Source organism: Protopterus annectens, chromosome 7.part0 (genome assembly GCF_019279795.1).
Source record: "Protopterus annectens isolate FY-2018-M chromosome 7.part0, PAN1.0, whole genome shotgun sequence".
NCBI lineage: Eukaryota > Metazoa > Chordata > Ceratodontiformes > Protopteridae > Protopterus > Protopterus annectens.
Genome location: NC_056739.1, coordinates 808,299,608 through 808,320,678, shown reverse-complemented (window position 1 = coordinate 808,320,678; position 21,071 = coordinate 808,299,608).

The following is a 21,071-nucleotide window of genomic DNA, read 5'->3' as shown; positions in this document are numbered from 1 at the left end:
CACCTGAGTCAGGGTGAGAGAGGACTTGTCCGAGTTCATAGTGATCCCTAGTTGCGAAGCAAGGTTGAGAAAGTAGTCCCTGGCTAAGCATAGTAGATGCCTTGTCGGGGTGGTGAGGAGCCAGTCGTCCAGGAACGGGAAGACCTGCATTCTCTGGAGTCTCAGGTGGGCCGCTATCACTGCTAATACCTTGGTGAGCACCCTGAGGGCTGAGGTGAGACCAAAGGGGAGGACCCTGAATTGATAATGACTGGCTCCCAGCCGGAAGCGGAGAAACCTCCTGGACCGTTCGTCCATCAATATGTGGTAGTACGCATCCTTGAGGTCTATGGAGCACATCCAGTCGTTCTCCCACAAGAGGGGGAGAATAGATTGAAGAGTGACCATCCGGAACTTTTCTTTGTTTACTGACAGATTTAGTAGGGAAAGATCGAGGATGGGCCTTAGGTCCCCCGTCTTTTTTGGCACCAAAAAGAACCTGGAGTAGTAACCCGATCCGGACTGGCCTGGGGGGACGTGCTGGATGGCTCCTTTTTCTAAAAGCAGCCGAATTTCCACAGCTGCTGCCTCCCTCTAATTGGGTGGAACATCGGGGAGGTGTCCGGGGGTGTCGGGAATGTAGGAAAAGGGAATTCTGTATCCTCTGGATATGATATGAAGTACCCAGCTGTCTGTTGTAATGGACTCCCAAGCTGCCAGGTGCTTTGAGAAACGCCCCCCGACTGCCTCCAGAGTGGAGCAGTCGGGCAACCCCTCAGGGTTGCTGCATGGGCCGATCAGAGAAAGCTTCTCTGGAACCAAAGTTCTTCGGGCCGCCTCTGCCTCTAGGGCGGCATCCACCCTGTCCTCCTCTGCCGCGGAAGGACTGGGGGTCCGGAGCGGACTGGGATTGTTGCAACCTTTGGAACCACATCTTCTTCTGTCCCTTTTGGTTCTTGGAGAAGGACCTCTGGGGAGCAGAGAAGCGGACTCCGACGGCAGACAACTTCTTCCCATCCTTTTCGCTCTGGACCAAAGTCTCACAAACTGTCTTGCCAAATAGGGCAGAACCATCGAAGGGGGCATTCGCAAAGGACGCCTTGAAGGGTTCCACGAAATCACAATGTCGAAGCCAGGCCTGGCACCTCATAACTAGGCCTGCTCCGCTGGCTCTAGCGGCTCCCTCTGTAGCATGGGATAAAAGCCGCATAGAGGTGTTGGATATAGACCTAAGAGTGGCCATGCGAGTGGAGTACAACTGTTTGTCCTCCCCCGACATGGACTCCGGGGGCGATGCAGCGTACTCTTTGATAAGGTCTCGCTGCAGTTGAATCACATGTGCCATGTAGTTCAGGGACCTTACAGTGAAGGTCGCTGAACTAAAGACCTGCTTCCCGAGACGGTCCATCGAGCGAGACTCCTTGCACGGGGGATGGACCGAGGGACTCTCTTGGGCTAACTCCCCCTTGGTGGCTGCCGCCACCAATATGGCATCTACGGGGGGGGTCCCTTGCTCCAATGGGATTTCTCTGCCGGGGGGCTCAGGATCTTGTCAGGACGTTTGGGGACTGGCTCCACAGTGTCCAGCTCCTTCCACGCCCTAGTGGTGATAAGGTCCACTAAGGGGTCGGCCGGAGGGGACACCCAAGAGGTAGATGGGCCTGCTTCGAACGCCTCCAGGAACATGGATTCGTCCGAGGAAGCCTTGGGGGCAGACCACCCCCCTCTTATCCTAAGCATTTCCATGATGTCTCCGAAGGAGACATCCTCAGGGGGTGACCTTGGGGAGCCTTCTCCCTCATCCAAATCCGTGTCTTCTGTCAAGGACTCGGGGGAGTCCACGTGCCTCATCTTACACTTCCGCATGTGAGGAACATCCTCGGGGGGACTGTCCAAGGACGACTCACCAGCAACATCTTGTTCCAGGGGAACGACCTGAGACGTCAAAGCAGGCTGTCCCTGTGGCCGGGCGATGGAAGCCTTACCCAAACGAGAGGGAGTGCGGGATGGAACCGTAGCAGGGAGCGGGGGCCTGGATGCACTCAACAGAGCCCTCTCCACCACATCGAAGGCCGAGGGAGAGCCACTCTCTCTGGGATCCGAGAGCCGACCCTCACTCGGATCCGATGGATGGATCGCAGCTGGCGCCGAGACCATCGGATCCGAAGGGCCAGTGTGCTCCGACCTGGACAGAGCCGAAGGCACACTAAACCCCTCGGATCCGAAGCTCAGAGCACGGCTCCGAGAGCTCGGATCCGACAAGGACGGATCCGGTAAACTCGAAGGAAGAGTCGGAGCCGAAATACCAGATACTGTCGGCGCCGACCCACCCCTGGCTCCAACGCTGCCTGGCTCCGAGTGCTCTGAACCCAGGAAGCGGGTCGGAGAAGGAGCTATCGGGGCAAAGAAGGGTGTTGAGCTCCCCCCCGGAGGGGGGGAGGCAGGAGCAATCCCATCTGCATTTGGGCCTGGATGAACCTTCGCATCACCCGGTCCAAATCAGCTTCAGAAAGGCTACGCGTTGATCTTGACGAAGCCACCGAGGCTGGCCGGGAGTGCCGCCTCGATGACCTCGACGGAGATCGGGTCTCCTCCTCCTCGGATCCCGGTGAGAAGCATGGAGACCGGAGCCGAGAAGGAGGAGACCTGGAAGTCGTGGAGGGAGAAGCCCGCTTAGCCGGGGGGGGGGCGAAGCGGAGGCCTCGGTCCGCCGCTTGTGGTGCTTCTCCCTCCGTTTTTCTTTCCTGGCCTCCCTCTCCTCCGGCGCCGAAGCAGGAGATTGAGTCCCAGCCGGGGGGAGAGAGGCAGGAGTGGCCGCCACCGAAGACTGGGAGGAGGCCACAGAAGCACCGGAGGCCGAAACCGAATCCGGGGGAAAAAGTCCCGCCAGGATCAGCTTAGACCTCCGGTCCTTCAGTGCCCTGGGGTTGAACGCCGCACGGATAGCACATCCAGAGGAAAGGTGTTCAACCCCAAGGCACCGGACGCACCGAGTGTGGCCATCCGCCGGGGAGAGTTTATGGCCACACTCGGTGCACTTAGAGAATATTGGCTTTAGGGCCTCAGACATATTAAAGTAAAAACTCACTCGGTAAGCCCCAACACACTAAACACACACACTAACTATGACCAACAAGGGGATGAAGAGACTAGACTAATTTTAACCAAAATTTAACTGAACTAGTATAATCAAAAGGGAACCTAACACACACTAACACTCACTCAAATTTAACAAGTAAATTTAAAAAGAGAGACTTATCTGGCCAAAAAAAACAGGAGCTTGCAATCTAGCTGCTGTTCAGAAGCGCGGCAAACTAGATCTGGGGTCAGTCAGGGTTGGCAGGGGATTATGGGTAAGGGGAGGAGCTAGGAGCTCGGATCTAAGCTTTTTAAAGTTGCCTGCTCGGATCCGAGATTGGATCCGTATCCCACAGGTTGCAGACCAAATGAAGTTAACTACTTCAGATCGTACATTTGCACTTTGATTTTGGAATAACTACAGCTGCTGTGGAAAAGCTCAGACAAAAATTCTAATACTGAAGGATCTTCAATTAGCTATGGTAGATCTTAGTGGATTGTTTTTGAGAAGCCGATAGAAGGATCTAAACAACCACAGTTGGAAGCCTGCCATCTGTGGCGAAGGTCAGAACTGGAGAGACCAAGCAGTTAATTTCACAGATCTCTGGTCCGGAAGAGGCAGTCCAGATGGGTGTATTAATAGGTTTGGATACTGATCCAACATCCTTGGTGGATGTATTAGTAGAGTATACAGGAAGGGAAAAATACATTTGCAGGGGCAAGTACAGAGCACTTCTCTAACTTCATATGATAGTATGCACCCTAAATATCTATGGAGCACATCCCATCATTCTCCTCCCTCAGTAAAGGCAAAATGAACTGAACTGTGACCATCCAGAACTTTGTCCATTTCACAAATTGGTTTAAATAACTCAGGTCCAAAATGGGTTTGAGGTCCCCTGTTTTTTGTGTACTAAAAGAACTTCAAGTAGACTCCAGACTCAAACTGGTATTTGGGGGCAACCTGCATGACTCTTTTTCTTAGCAGCTTGGAAACTTCTGCTGCTGCGAGTTGCCATTGTCTGGGAAGAACATCAGGAACTTTCTTCTTTTTTACTGGAGAAAGGGAAAAGGGAATCAAACAGCCACTGGAAAAAAGAAGTTATGTCTTACCATAACATTCCATCTGTGTTGTAGATCTTTGTTCATTCATTACCATTAGGACATGGTTCCTTCCTCGGAACCGATACGGCCATTTCCAAGCTTGCGCCAGCCAAAAACTTTCAGCTAAGACCTACCCATAATGCCCCTCTCTGAGTTACTTCAGATCGAGTTTGCCCACCATTAGATAATAGATGCAGTAATAGAAAAAAATAGTAGGAGGCTCTGTCTGAGCAAATACCCTAACCAGGAGTTCCTAAAGTCCACCAGGAGTCTAGGCAGGGGGAAGGAGGGCAGGAAGTAATGAAAGAACAAAGATCTACAACACAAATGGAATGTTATGGTAAGACATAACTTCTTTATCTGATGTTGTAAATCTTTGTTTATTCATTACCATTAGGACCGAGTCCCCAGCTACTTGAGTCCTGGGTGGCCCTAAGGAAGGATATTCCAGAGCACCATAGAATCAAAAGATGCTCGTCCTCTGGAGGCCAAATCCAATTTGTAATGAGATATAAAGGTATGAGGTCTTGCCTAAGTGGCTGCTGTGCAGATATCATCCATAGAGGCTCTGGAATGAAATGTTATAAAAGTAGCCATAGATCTGGTAGAATGAGCCTTTATTCTGGAAGGTAATGATAGCTTATTCTGTTGGTAGATAAAGGTAATGAAGTTTCTAAGCCAGGAGGATAAAGTCACTTTGGAAACAGGTTTACCCAATCTGGGTCCTGCAAAGGCCACAAACAATTGATCTGTTTTCCTAAAAGATTTATTCCTGTCCAAATAACAATAAAGCTGCCGATGCACATTAAGGGTGTGCAAAAGGTACTCCCCTCTGTTCGAATGCTGAGGGAAGAAAACAGGCAAGTCAATAGATTGGTTAATGGAAAAGCCAGAAATTACCTTGGACAAGAAAGAAGGGTCAGTATGAAGGGACACCCTATCTGTGTGGAAGATCAAGTAAGGACTCTTGACACTCAAAGCCTGCAGCTCAGATACTCTTCCCGCTGAGGTAAGTGCTACTAGAAGTAAGGTTTTCCATGACAAAAATTGCAAATCACATGAATCAAAAGGCTCAAAAGGAGAACATGCGAGAGACTGAAGTACCAAAGTCAAGTCCCAGGGTTCTAAGGGAGACTTGACCTGAGGTTTAACATGTAATACTCCTTTCAAAAAGATCTTGCATAGGCAGTGTGACATAATTGAAGAATTATCAAAATCATTATGAAAATTGGCGATAGCTGCTAAATGTACAGTGATCGTTAAAGCTGAAGCTCCTGCATGCAAACCAGTAGTCAGGTATTGTAGGATCTTTTGAATAGGCATAGAGAAAGGGTCTAAGTTCTGATCTTTGGCCCAAATAGAGAACCTAGTCCATTTACTAGAAAAAACATTCCTAGTGGAAGGTTTGTGTGAAGCCAGAAGAATTTCATGAACAGGAGATGGGATGTCAGGCAGTCTGGCAATCACTGGAAGTGAAGGAACCAAACTGTGAGCTTGAGACTGTGCAGGTTTGGATGAATCAGTTCCTGAGAATGAGATAACAGGTCTTGGGAATGATCCAAGATCCATGGACTGTGAATCAGATGAGGCCATAGGGAAGACCAGGTGTCCAATTGTGTGTTAAAACGTCCCTCAGTGGTTCCCCCCGAGGGGGGATCAGGGCAAAGTAGCTTCTGCATTTGTAGTTTAGGGGGGAAGCAAACAGGTTGCAGCACGGCTTGCTCCAGCGTTGGAAGATCTGCTCCGCTGTTACAGGGTTTAGGGACCACTCCTGAGGCATCAGGATGTTCCTGCTCAGATTGTCCGCAATAAGGTTGGAACTCTCGGGAATGTGTGTTGCTATAAGGAAGCAGTTGGAAGCTATCACCCAATGCCAAATCCTTATGATTTCCTGACACAGGGGGTAAGACCTGGTTCTGCCTTGCTTGCTGATATACCAGACGACTGACATTTTGTCTGACTGAATTGCAGTGGTCCCAGAGGGTAGGGACGCATGGAACGCTGGCAATGCTACGAGAACTGCCCTCAGTTCCAGGACATTTATGTGCAAATTGGCCTCCATGGGGACCAGGTGCCTTGGACAGTCTTTCCCTGGAAATGCCCCCCCCCCCACCCTAACAAGGAAGCGTCTGTGGTCACCGTGGGCTGGGGAAGACAGAACGGTCGACACCAAAGATTCATTTGTGGGTTCATCCACCATAACATTTCTTCCTTGCAACGGTTTGAAAGACCTAACATGTGGTCGAGTGGGTAAATTAGCAACGACCATTGTGCAGAAAGGAGCCACTGTAGGATTCATATGTGCAGTCTCGCCAGTGGTACTAAAATAATGGCAGCCGCCATGGACCCTAAGAGTTGCAGTACAAGATGTGCTGGTACATAGATCTGAGAAGAAGGTCTTGGATTTGGTGTGTTATGTTCGAAAACCTGTGATGGGGAGAGAAGCTTGACAGGATGTTGGTTGAAGACCACTCCAATGAATTCCAGCATCTTCGTTGGAGACATTGAGATTTGTCCTTATTTACTGTAATCCCCAAGTGGAGAACGAGACCTTGTGTGTAAGAAGATTCCTGGTCGGAGCGGTAAGGAGCCAATCATCTAGATAGGCAAACACCTGAAATCCTTGTAGTCAAAGATGAGCTACCACAACTGCCATACATTTGGTGAACACTCAAGGGGCTGTCGAGAGACCGAATGGCAGTGCCCTGAACTGGTAATGACTGGCTCCCAGCCTGGAGTGGAGAAACCTCCAGGAGTGGTGATCCATCTTTATGTGGTAGTACACGTCCTGGAAGGTCTATAGAGTACATCCAGTTATCCCTCCCTAAGAAGGGAAGAATGGACTGTATCGTGACCATCCAGAAATTTTGAAGTTTGATAAATTTGTTCAATAGGCTGAGATCCAGGATTGGTCTCCAGTCCCGTCTTTTTTGGCACTATAAAAAGAACCTTGAGTAAAACCTGGATCCTATCTGGTCTGGTGCAACTGGTTGGATGACTCTTCCTTAGCAGCTTTTCTCTCTGATTGGGTGGTACATCAGGGATGGGAGTTAAATCGAATGGTATTTGGTAGCCTCTGGATATTATTCTCTGCACCGAAACATCGGTAGTAATAAGATGCCAGACTGGTAGATGCAGAGAAAAATGACCTCGACTGCTTCCAGAGGAAAGCAAACGGGTCACTGCTCAGGAGCACTGGTAGGGTCTGCGGAAGAAAGAATCTCTAGCGCCCTGGTTACACAGACGCCCTCTACCCTGAAAGGGACGTCTTTCATATGAGTTGCCCCCTCTGTCCATCGGGGATTGTTCACCACGAGTGTCACGAAAAAGTCCTTGGGATTTCTTGAACCACATTTTTCTTCCCTTCTGGTTCCTGGAGTAGGACTTCTGGGGGTTGGAAAGACGTATGCCCACAGCAGACAAGGTCTTTCCATCTTTCTCACTACATGTAAGTGTGTCTCGTACTTTCGGTCCAAAAAGTGCACATTCGTCGACAAGTGCATTGACGAAGGAAGATTTAAAGGGGTCTGTGAAGTCACACAACCGCATCCAACCATTACGTCTCATGACAATGCCTGATGGGGCAGCTAGAGCTGCCCCCTCGGTGGAGTGAGATATCAAACGCATCGATGAGTTCGAGATGGAATCAAGGGTAGCTAGCTGTGAGGCGACAGTATCATGTACCTCATCAGGCAGTACCTCACCAAAGAGGGAGACATTTCGGAAATTAGGTCTCTTTGGAGGCGAGGAAAGTGTGCCAGATAGAACAGTGACCGAATGGCGAATGTCGCTGTAGCATAGGTCCATTTCCCTAGTCTGTTCATGGTCCAGGACTCTCTGTTTGGAGGATGGATGGTGGAACTATCTTCTGCCAGTTCCCTCTTAGTGGCCGTCGCCACGACCATAGAATCAACTGTCAACTGCTAGGATCAGTGGGGCTGGTCTTCAGGTGTAGATAACATTTTTTGTCTGGCATCTGTGGGACAGGTTCTACATTGTCCGGGGCCTTCCAGGTATGCTGCACAATGATTTTAACAAGGTCATCTGCCGGTGGAGTCACCCAAGAAGTAGACGGCCGGGCACGGAAGGCCTGAAGGAACACCGATTCCTCAGAAGAAGGGTTATAGGACTTCCAGTCTCCCCGCTGCTTGAAGCTTTAGAGAATGTCTCCGAATGAGCTGTCGTCAGGGGAAGACCGTGGGGACCTTTCCCCTCATCACAATCAGTGTCTTCGGTTATAGATTTCTCCGGTGAATCAAGGTGCTTCCTCTTGCACCGTGTCTTCTGGGGTGGCTCCCCAGTGTGATCTTCTGAGGAGGACTCTGGAAAAGGCGTTCCCTTCAAAGAGGGTTCTTGTGACTCCCATGCCCAGGGTCCTGAAATAGAGGGTTGGGAGAGGTGCATGCTTAGTGCGGGTTCTGATACTGATGTCATTGGTGCTGACTGCGAGTCCACTACCTGTACAGCAGGCCCACCTGAGGAGGGATGGCAGTCCGGAACCGGGAGGGACAACCTCAGAACCGGGGTCACTCATCTCCGTGAGGAGCCCCCCTCCAGGTGAGAAGCTCTGAGAGAACTGGAAGCCGTCGGAGCCGTGGACATAGATGGCACCAGCGAGAAAATAGGCGCAGGGCTAGGTACCAAGGTACAGATGGTCCAAGCACTGCTTTGTGAGAGCATCAGTTCCACCGGAGCCAATGCAGCATGGGTGGATGGTGCCGACAGGGAAAACACTGCTGTTGGAACCGAGACAGTATGCACCGGAGTAGAAGTATCTTGTCCTTGGCAGGTATTCAAGTTTTGGAGCAGATGAAGCCAAAGAAACTATTGGCACCATGGCTAGGTATGGTGCCGAAGCAGGTACAGTCATCGGAGCCAATGTCAGATCCAAGGACAGCACCGAAGTCAGTGGCGCCAAGGTCGGAACCGAAATAGGGGTGAATATCATTGACAGCATCAAGGGAGAAGACACAGAGCCTTGTGCCGAAGAGGTCTGCACTGAGGGCGCCGACAAAGCACTGAGCCAACTCGGTTCCATAACTGACGGAGATGCAGGATCGAGTGACTTCGTTTGTCCTTATGTTTTTTTGGTTTTTGGAGGGGGTGAGACCTCTGACCCAGATAGAGCCTCTGAAAAAGGTGTCTTGAGTAATCTGTTTTTCTTTATGTTTTTTTGGTCTTTGGAGGGGATGAGACCTCCAACCCAGATAGAGCCTCTGAAAAAGGTGTCTTTTTAAGATAAGTTTATTTTTACATCCTGCTAGTGTACAATTACTAAAAACTAGCACAAATGTCACAGTCAGCTTTAATATGATCCACGCCCAAACAGTAGACACAATGAACATGTGTATCTGAGTTAGGCATCTTACGTCCACACTTGTCACACTGTTTAAATCCCAACTTAGCTTTGTCTGACATAGTAAGACAACAAGACTATCCTACAGAAAAATTAAGGGAGAAAATACCATTGATGTTATTTAAAAAAAAAAATACCACTAGTAAAAAGGAAAGGCCTGTCAAAGACAGGAGAGAGGGACAGTACCAATAAAGGTAAAAAAATTAAATTACCAAGGCAAAGGGTAGGAAACAGGCTTAGGTTATAGGCGACAGTGAGAAAAGGCTAATTTGACTACAAATTAAATAATTTTGAAAAGAAACTGTCTTAAAATTAACAATTTTCTACTTAGCTTTGAGAGAGATGGCTAGCACATCTGACAAGGGATGCAGCAAATGAGATCTGAAGTAACTAGGAGAGGGGCATTATGGGTAGGTCTTAGTTGAGAGTTTTGAGCTGACACAAGCTTGGAAACGGCAGTATCGGTTCCGAGGACAGAACCGAGGTCCTAATGGTGATGAATAAACAAAGATTTACATCAGATTTATGTTTAGCACCCAAGAATCTGTTGTTACATTTTGTCAGGCTTGTGCATCTATGGATAAAAGTGCCCCCCCCCCCCCCACACACACACACACTGCCTCCAGAGTGCAGCAGTTAGGAAACTCTTCAGGGGTGCTGATAGGGCTTCTCGTTGAAGGGATCACAAATGCCCTGATTGTGCAGTCCTCCTCTGCCTCTAGGGTTGACATCTATTGTAGTTGCCTTTTCCCCAGCCACAAGAAGGTCTGTCTCCAGGGTTATCATGACAAGAACTCTGTGACTTACAGTACCAAATTTTCTTTCCAGCTCTTTGATTTCTAGGAATAGTCTTCTGAGGGGTAGAGAAATGGATTCCCACTTCAGAGAGAGTCTTACCATCCTGCTAACTCCTGGTTTGTGCATCTTTTACTTTGGTCCAAATACAGTGGAGTAATCAAAGGGGTGATGAAGGACGTCCTAAAACTTTCCACAAAATTACAGAGACACATCCAGGCATGCCACTACATGATGACAATGGTGCCTGCTACCCTAGATGTGCCATCAGCTGCATTACAAAGCAGTTGCATGGCTACGCCTGAGGTCGACTGAAGAATAGAAACCAGGGAGTCCACGGTCTTCTGAACATCATCAAGTAGGTTACCCAAAAAGAGACCTGGACAGCTCTTTTGTCAGGCTTAGTGCCCTAAGCTTACTGCTCTAAGTGAAAAAGTCACTGAAGCATACTTCCATTTTCCAAACTGTTAAACTCCCTGTTAGGAGGGACAGACCAAAGAACTTTCCTCCAACACTTCCTTTTTAGTGGCTGCCACTACCATCATCGCATCCACAGCAAGAGCTTTGCTCCAATGTTTCCTTTCCTTTGCTGCTGCCAATATCCTGTCAAGTTTTTTTGGGGAATGGCTCCACCACATCAGGGTCCTTCCATACCCAGAAAATATTCAGCTGGAACCAAAGGCTTTCAAGAACACAGACTCGTCTGTTGAAGGGTTGTTGGTGAATCATCTGTCTCTCTGCTTCATCAATTCAAGGATCTCACCAAAGCTGATCACTTCTGAGGGGGATCTAAGGGGACCTTCTCCTTCATCCAAGTCTGTGTCTTCAGTGAAAAACACTACAGAAGAGTCCACGTGCATTCCACTTGCACATCTGTTTCTTATGAACAGATTCCAGTGAGAGATCAGAAGGTTTTGAATCAGACTGGGAGCTAGTGTAGTATGCAGCTTGAGAAGTTTGTAGTACTGACTGTCCCTGTCTGACATGGTGATGAGAAGTAGAACCAAAGATCTGAAGGGTTTGGATGGAACCAAGCTGGATTGAAGAGCCTTTTCCCTTGGCATCGATAGGACGTTTGTACCCTTTCAAAAACCTCAAAAGACCGAAGTTACCAACAGCTCTGTAATCTTTCTCTTATACTCAGAAAAAAAAACAGATACCTCAGAGCCAGTAGGCTTCAACCCGCAAAGCTGATCTCAAAGTTGAGATACTGAGTGCCAAGGCCCCGAATGGAAGGGACAGTTCCAGCAACTTCAGTGTCAATCTATCCTCTCTAACCCCTTCACTGAAGTTTTGTCGCTGAGTCTCTTCCAGATCCTAAAATATCGGTGTCAAAAGTGGAAGGGATGCTGCCACAGTCAAAGTAGATCAGACTGTCAACTCTGACAAAGATGCCACGTGACAGATCGGATACAGGACAGTCGGGTTTGAAGGCCAGACCTGGACTGGAGAAGGAAGAGGAGAGGTAGTTGAACCAAGACTCAATATGTTCCCAGGGGATTGTACCTAAAATACCTGTTTTGAGCAATGTCTTCATCATCCTGTCAACATCTTGTTCTGTTAAGCTTCTGGATGACCAGGTAGAAGAAGCCACCAAAGATGGTCTTGAATGCCTCTGCTCCAGGAGTATGGGAGTATAACCTCGGACTCACTACTTCTGGACAGAAATGGGACTGAGATGGTGAGGTACAGACCTGAGAAACTGTTGGCTCTGACCATCGAGGATTTTTTGGATCCAGCCTGGACAGCGATGTCAGATCTGGGCAACGTTTCCTCAACTTTTCATGATACAATTTATCCTTTTCCTTTTTTTATATCTTTTCCTTCTTTTCTTTTTTCTTCTCTTGTTGCTTGTCTTTGGTTCTCTTATCCGGTCTGTTGGCTGTGGAAGAGGCAATGGAGGAGGTAGAAGCCATAGGAACTCCAGACCCTGTCTGTGGAGGGAAAAGGCCCTTGACTATGAACTTCTCCCTGCTAGTCTGGAGTGCCCAAGAACTGAAGGAGGAACAAGCTTGACACTGTGTATCGAGGTGGGCAGCGTCCAAACAATATATGCATAAAATATGTGGATCTTGGCAGGGGCTGTGTCCACAGTCAGTACACTTTTTAAACCCCTTGCTGTCTGACATTCTTTCCTCAGTGACTATCACTACTACCCAGAAATGTTGTTAACAACAAGCAAACTCTACTTAATATATCACTAACAGGTGAATAAAAACACATTCACTAGACAAATATCTATAATACACCATACTGATATCTTATAATAGGAAGAAACACAATCTAATCTAACAAACTTTAAAAGTGAATTCTATAAACAAGTAATACTTAACAACCAAACAAGTCTAACTGCCTACTCTGTCAAACAAGCTACTTCTGGCAGAAAAACTAGTAAAAACAACCTAAGCTTAAGTAACTGTAGAGATAAATCTTTCAGTAGTAGGAGGAGCATAAAAAAGGAAATATTCCACAAAAAATATTACTTACTGAAGAGCTCTCTTAAGACATGACTGAAGCCTTCAGGTGGCAAATAAGAACTGAAATACTAAGGTGAAGCAGAGGGAATTACTGGTAGGGTAAGAGGCAGGGTCCTGGAGCTGAGAAGCTTCAGAGTCAGTGCCTAGGTTGGATCTGATCGGCATCAACAACCAATGGTTGAACTGGGCAAAAACAGACAACACTGGATCCCAAGTTAAGGATTATTGACATCTGGATAAAGGCTCTGCAAAGATAAGTCGACTAAATAAGAAAAATGTGAATGCCATTCAGTCTACAATAAACTATGACTGGGGATAAGCAGTTTCTGAATAACCTTGCAGCTGCAGATAAACTAAAGAATACTGTAGAGAATTGATAATGTCACCCAGAAACAGAGAATCTGAGACTCTTCCTGAAGCTTACTGCTATGGGAATATGGTAGTAAGCATCTTCCAGATCTAGTGTTACTAAGTAATTTATGGGAAGAAAGAAGGGTAACAGGTTCCGTAATGTCACTTAGAATTTTGGTACTTTCTCATACATATTTAGAAACTAAAGATCTAGTACTGGTCTCCAACAGGCCTCTTTTTTGGTACCAGAAACATTCTGGAATGGACTTCCACAATGGCTGCACACTGACCAACTATATAAATTCAGTTTTCCTAGTGTGAAAACAGAAACTGACAAAAAGGAGTGCCTTTGAAAATGTGTTTTTGATAAAATTGAGTTACTTGTTAGTAATTAGACTGCCTGGATGCTGGCAAAGAAGAAATTTGAAAAACCTGAAAGACAATCAACCAGAAAAGGTGAAGAGAAAAAAAATGTCTGGGAAGGATTCTGCAGCTGTTCAGCAAAAAACAGTTCAAGCTTCAGCTTTGGTTCAATAGATGGTGTCTGGTAATTTAGAGGAAAGAATAAATCAAATGTGCTCAGAAGTGATTAAAATAAATTAAACATTAAAGGGCTACATCAATTGAAACAACAAAAGGCTGGAAAAAAAGAAGCTTTAACTAGCCATTAAAATGAACTGATAAAACTGTAAAAAATAAGATGCTGACATGAAGAAAAAGCTGGCTGTATATGAGGTTTCTCAAGAAAAACAGTTTTAAAAAATAGTAAAGTTAGAAGACAGAGTGCTCAGAGAAAACCTGAGATTTTCTGCTGTACCAGAGAAACCGGAAGGAGCAGACTGTATTCATTTTATGAAAGCATAAATAAGCAACTGGACTGTTGTTCTACAGCAGAATTTGTTAAATGAAAGGGGACATCAAGTGTATGCTCCAAACCTGTCCATGAGAAAGCAGCAAAGACCTATATTAGCAAAGATGCAATCATACCAGCAGAATGAGTTGATCCTGACAAAAAATTGTAGCAGAGGGGCAAAGTATTAAAAATTACAGACAGCAGAGTGTAGAAAATTATTCTTCACTGTATACCAGGCAGAAGAGAAGCAATTTTTTTCCACTATCAGGGAATGTCAAGAGGTATGTGTGAGATTCAAGCTGCTGCATCCAGCTGTCCTCACTGTGCTTTTTTTTTCTGACTTTTTATATTTTCATTAGAGTGCTTTTATTATTGTTTACCTTTACTTCTGTTTTGTTTGCACTCCATTGAAGTCCACTGTTTTTTTCCTGGAGAATCCAAGTTATTTTTGATGCAGAACATGGTAAGGAGGAAATAAAAAAAGTGTATCCAAAAAATTGATTCAGCAAGCAGAAGGGGACTCTGCTTCTCGTTCTTCTGCTGGTAAGGTTCATAGAAAGACTTTTCCAGTAAAACATTTACCAATGTTTCAAAGAAAAATGCTTGAGAGACAGAAAAAAGCACAGGAGTTGACTAGAAGCATCAGCAGTACCTTGGACTTGAACCGGAGTCTGGTGTCAGGAGATGGCAAGGAAAAGGAAGAAGCCCGGCAACTCTGAAATTCATGAATAAGTATAAGACTATAAAGCATCTTATCACATTCATGAAATACAGTTTTGCAAGAAAAAGTGGCTTGGCTGAAAAACACTGGACTTTTGTTGACTTTGTTAACTTGTGAGTGGACTATAAAACATATACCCCACTTTATATCATTAATGTTTAGAAGGACACTAAAAGGAGAAAAACTAACTATAAGTAAAACAATTTTGTTATTATTAGTATTTGTATAAAATATTTCAACATATGAATTTCATGTTATATACACTAAAACAGTTTTGTGTAGTGTATAGTCAGTAGTATTTTAAAAGTGGGGAAGTCTTTAAAGATATTAAAATAAACAAGTACTTTTTTAATTTAAGAAATATATGTTTTACAGTATAACAAGAGACAAAAAGGATGGACAAAAGCAAGTTTAATGTCTATATGCTATGATCTTAAGATGCTGGGGTAGGGGTGGGGTGTAAAAGTGCACAGATTATATTATACACAGAATTAGGATTATTTTCTCTTGTTACTTTTACAAGGGTGAATGTCTACATTAGTACCTTTGGCTTAAGCAGAAAATTAAAAGGTATGTACTCACCATAACTAGGCATCTGTATTGTCTATTTTCATTCTTCCTCAACACATGGGTTTGGATCCGATCTTCAGATCCAACTCAGCAGCATACTACAATGGACTTTGGATCCAGCTCTTGAGCTCCTCCCTCTACCCATAATACACTGTTCCAGCCCAGTCACCTCCAATCAAGTTTGTTGCCATAAAATCCTATAGCTAAACAGAGATGGCTACAGCTGACAAAGAAAGGAAGGGCTCAAACCCAGAGCTGTAGGTTACAAATACAGTTCTCTGGGTCTCCCCAGAAAAGATGGAGAATGGATGGGAGGGAAGTTGAGGAACAATAAAAATGGACAACACAGATACCTATATGTTGCAGTATTCATAACATGAGGGAGTCCACCACAGGCTACCTCGAATGTCCGACCAGTATACAAAATTATAAATCTACTGGAAGGAACGTACGATATTGGGGACTCACTTTATATCCTCAAAATACTGAAATATCGAAATTCAGTATTTCAAAGCTATAAAGTCGAATTTTTGAAACCACGGAAACTCAGAACCTTGAAATTCAAAATCTCGCACACAGGAGATTTTGAATTTTGCGCTTCTACTGCACACACACACACACACCATCCTTCCCACACACAAACACAAGCTCTCTACTGCATAAAAGCAGGGGGGCAAGCCCCCTTGCACCCCTCAAGCAGGGGCTACGCCCCCCTTTAAATATTCTCACTCCAAGGTTGCACTACAGACTCACACAAAACACCACCACACAAGCTACATTCTCCTCGCACGCACACACAAACACACACACACACACATCACAACAACAAAACACACTGACACACACCACAGCCCCTACCCAAAACCCTTAACACATACACTTACCTGAATTCATAACCACAGAGAAACCTTAGAAGCGTGAAATTCAAAACCGCCGGTATTCGAGGTTTTGAATTTCGCGTTTCTGAGCTTTCGCTGTTCTCAGGATTCCACTTTATGGGCTTGAAATACTGAATTTCGATATTTCAGTATTTTAAGTTTCTAAAGTGAATCCAATATCGCACATAGAATCCCATCCAAGGTTGGTCATAAAATGATATCAGGTATATAGCAGGCATTGGCACATACCATCCTCAGACCTTTTCTGCCGCCATTCTGAACATCTTTTCCGGTCATTTGCTTATCAGTGGAGTTGCAGATTCAGATTCAGTTATGCCCCATTGGGGTTTTTTCTTACGTTTTTCTGTGCTACTGTTGTTTGCTGAGGTTACATATTATCTTGGAAGGTCAAGCATCAGTGTGGAAGCAAATTCCACATAAGGATTCCCATGACCTTTGCTTCTTTTGCCTAGGCCCTAACCACTACCATAACTCTTCTGCTATTTGTAAGGCCTTTGTCCCAAAGACTCTGCTTAGTCATCTTGCTTCTCTTAATCTGTATCTAGAAAACCAACATCTTAAGCACTTAGCACACAAAGCTATGGAAAGTACATTGGGTCCTTCTGGGGAGCCTGCTCCGAAGAAGGCCAAGAATTTCAGGCCTGAAGTTTCTGCTGCTCCTCCAATTCCAGACGTTTCTCCCAAAGCCAATGTTGGCCCGGAGACCTGTTCAGAGGTAGTTGGAGATTCTACCACAGGTACCGTTGTGGAGGCCACAAAGAATCCTGTTAGCACTTCTTCGGGGGATATGCAGATGTCTGCTTTGGGTGAAGAGGGGGAACCCAGGCTCATGGTCTCTGAAGGCCTTTGAGGCATTACACAAATCCTGGTTCGTGAGGACGTCCGTAGCAATATTGTCAAATGTAGGCTGATACTGGGTCCCTCATCCTTCCACCATATGGAACCACTGAAAAAGAAGCAGAAAACCAAGCATTCTTCTCCTTCTCCTTCTCCTCAGGAACAATCCACTGATTGGCAAGAATTTTCACAAGGACTGTTTAAAGCCTTCATGGCCCTTACCCAATCTACAGGAGTTTCTTCCACTTCCCATTCTCCAGTTTTCCTACAAAAAAGGATCAGAATTGAGGACTCATCTGATGAAGAAGATTCTTCTGGGGATGAGTCTTCAGCATACTCAGCCCAGATGTCTTCTCCACTGGAATATGAGGAGGAGGAATCAAATGGGACTATCTCTCTGGGGGGAAGATATGACCTTTGGAGAGAACATTGTGAAGATGAGAGAATTTTTCAAGTGGGACTGCTCCCAGGTCTCAGACATGACGAAAAAGATATTATGATCTTTTACAGATGTATTCTCCTTCCCCATCTGCAGTACCTCCTGTGCTTCCCGCCTTCTTGTATGCTTTTTCCTCTGTTACTAAATGTCCTGCCTCTCAACATCCTGCCCCAAAAAGGCCAGACAGGTTCTATAAACTGCCAGAGGATTGTAACCTTTTGTTTAACTGCCCTTCTGCAGACCCAGCTACAGTCTCAGTGGCTGTAGATAAACCCTCTAAGCTTTTGCCTTCCACTTCTCTTCTACCCTCCGTCAAGGAAAGCAATCTTATGGAGAGCTTGGGGAAAAAAGTATATACCTCAGTCACTCTGGCCTTCAGGGCCATTAACTACCAGACCCGCATGGCTAAATATTCTTTGGCCCTCCTATCTCAAGCCACTAAGCTTCTTTCTGAGCTTCCAGACACTAACATTAAATCCCAGCTTACTTCCATGTTAGGTTCCTCTGGCCAAGTGACAAGTCATTCTACTAAATGCATATATGATGCAGTGGAAGCATATGCCAGAGTGGCTGCCTCTGGCTCTGTACGTTGGAAATATTTTTGTCTGAGACTGTAGCCACTACCAGATGATATCAAAGCTAAAATTATGGATCCTCCAGTAGATTCCAAAGTTTTGTTTGGGTCTGCAGCTGCAGAACTTTTTAAGTACTTGCAAGAAAACACCAAGGAACTCCAGAACCTAAAAAAAGAAGAAGTTATGTACTCACCATAACATTCCATCTGAGTAGTTGTACTTCATTTGTCTTCAACCTGTGGGTATTCGGATCCGGATCAGATCCGAAACAGCAGCTTCACCAGCATCTGATCTGAGCTCCTAGCTCCTCCTCTTACCCATAATACCCCTCCATCTCCTTCCTTCCCTCAGATCGATTTTGCTGCACCATAAACCTAAGCCCGAACCAATGAGACCTTACCACAACAGGTTATTCACAAAACCTAACAAGCATGAACAGAAGAGTCGCAGAGGTGCCTTCTCCTATATATCAGTATAATAAAACTGATAAGGTCAGGGGGAAGGAGGGAGGGATGGTTGAAGACAAATGAAGTACAAATACTCAGATAGAACGTTATGGTGAGTACATAACTTCTTTATCTGAAGTAGTTTACTTCATTTGCTCTTCAACCTGTGGGGCAGAGTCCCCTGCTACTAAACACCTCATGGAAGGATATTCTGAAGCACTGCGGAGCCAAAGGATGCTCTCCCTCTAGATATCATATCCAGTTTATAGTGAGAAATAAAGGTATGGGATGAGGACCAAGTAGCTGCAGAACAAATATCATCCAGAGACACCCTGGTCCAAAAGGCTGCCGAGGTAGCCATGGACCTGGTAGAATCTGCTTTTACTTGACCCGGAGGTGACATGCCTTTGTCTTTGTATACCTGAAGGATACAATGAGAGAGCCATCAAGCCAAAGTTACCTTGGAGATTGGTTTGTCCAGAAAAGGTTTAGAGTAAGACACAAATAACTGATTGGACTTGCGAAAGGCCTTAGTTCTGTGTAAGTAAAACCTTAGTTATCTATGTATGTCTAGCAAGTGCAATTTATATTCACCCCTGTTCTGAAAATTTGGGAAGAACACAGGTAAGTTAATCACCTGGTTAATATTGGCCTCAGAAGCCACTTTGGGAAGAAAGGATGGATTGGTACGAAGCAACACCCTGTCCTTATGGAAAATCATATATGGAGCTTTGATAGACAACACTTGACGTTCTGAAACCCTCCTAGCTGAGGTGATAGCTACTAGGAAGGACGTTTTCCAAGATAAAAATTTTAGGTCTGCTGATGCAGCCGGCTCAAAGAGTGGAGCAACCAGAGCCTGTAAAAACAAATTCAGGTCCCAAGGAGGGGTAGGATCCTTCACCAGGGTGGGTCTTAAAAGAAAGGTACCTTTAATAAAGGTTTTACAAAGTCTAGAGGATGCTAAGGAAACCATGTTCTCCCCATTATGGAAGTTGAAAATGGTAGCCAGTTGAACTTTTACAGTAGAACAGGTAGCACCCTGATGGAATATATATGCCAAGAATTCCAACACCGCCGGGACTGGAGCTGTGAAAGGGTCCCTTTGAGAACCCCATTTGGAGAAACGCTTCCATTTACTACAGTAAAGCTTCCTGGTAGACGATTTGTGAACTGCCACCAGAATAGTCTTGACCGGAGAGGATAAACTGGGAGTCCTAGCTGTCAAGGGAACTGGATCAGCCAAGCAATGAGCTTTAAACTGTCCAAGTTTGGATGAGGAACCCCTGAGGGGTGAGAGATGAGATCCGGAATCGGATTTAAGATCCATGGAGGAGCTAAGAGATGAGACCAAGGGAAGGGAAACCATACCTGACGAGGCCAAAACGGACCAATGAGGATCACTTTGCTCCCCAGTCTGCAAGCCTTCTGGAGAAATTTTGAAATAAGAGGTAACAAGGGGTAAGCACAGAGAAGACCAGGAGGCCAAGTATGGACTAGAGCATCCCTGGGGGATTCCCCCTGCGGGGGGGTTCAGAGTGAAGAACTCTCTGTACTTCATGTTAGAAGGAGATGCGAAGAGATCACAGCAAGCACAACCCCACTCGAGGAAGATCTGCTCCCCTACCAAAGGATTTAGGGACCACTCATAAGGCATCAGAATAGTCCTGTTCAGTTTGTCCAGTAATATGTTGGACGGTCTCGGAATGTGCATTGCTACCAGAAACCGGCTGGTGGAAATCACCCATTCCCACACTCTCATGGCCTCGCGACAAAGGGGGTACGATCTGGTCCCTCCTTGCTTGCTGATGTACCAGACCACTGACATGTTGTCTGACTGAATTGCAATAGTTCCCAGAGGAAGAAAGGCATAAAGGGCCTGCAATGCCAAAAGGACCGCACTCATCTCTATAACACTGATATGCAACTTGGTCTCGTTCGGGGACCACATACCTTGGACTGACCTTCCCGAGCAATACCCCCCCCCAACCTAGCTGGGCAGCATCCATGATCACAGTGGCTTGGGGAAAGGCTGAAATAAATGGGCGTCCCTCGGCCAGTTCCGAGGAGTGCATCCACCAGAGGAGGGACTCCCTTCCAGCCCTGCTGATACGTATTGGATGCGTCAATGGTAGATTAACCACAACCATTGGACTGCAAATGTCCACTGTAGTACCCGCCTATGTAGACGAGCACAGGGAAGAACAGTAATGGTGGCTGACACAGAACCAAGAGCTTGTAATACCGTCTCTGCTGAGGGGAGGTGAGACTGAGTAATCAAGGACACATGGAGTTGTAAGCTCCAAATTCTTTCCAGGGTTAGAAAAACCTTCATTTCCAAAGTGTCTATCCTTGCTCCAATGTACTCCAGAACCTGGACTAGGTTCAGAAAAGACTTGGTTGTGTTGATAGTGATTCCCAGATAACCTGACAGTTTCAGAAAGTAGTTTCTGGCTTGACAAAGTAGACGCTTGGTGGGAGCAACAAGGAGCCAATCGTCCAGGTATTGAAAGACCTGTATTCATTGAAGCCTCAGGTGAGCCACTACAACTGCCATGACCTTGGTGAACATCCTGGAGGCTGTAGTGAGA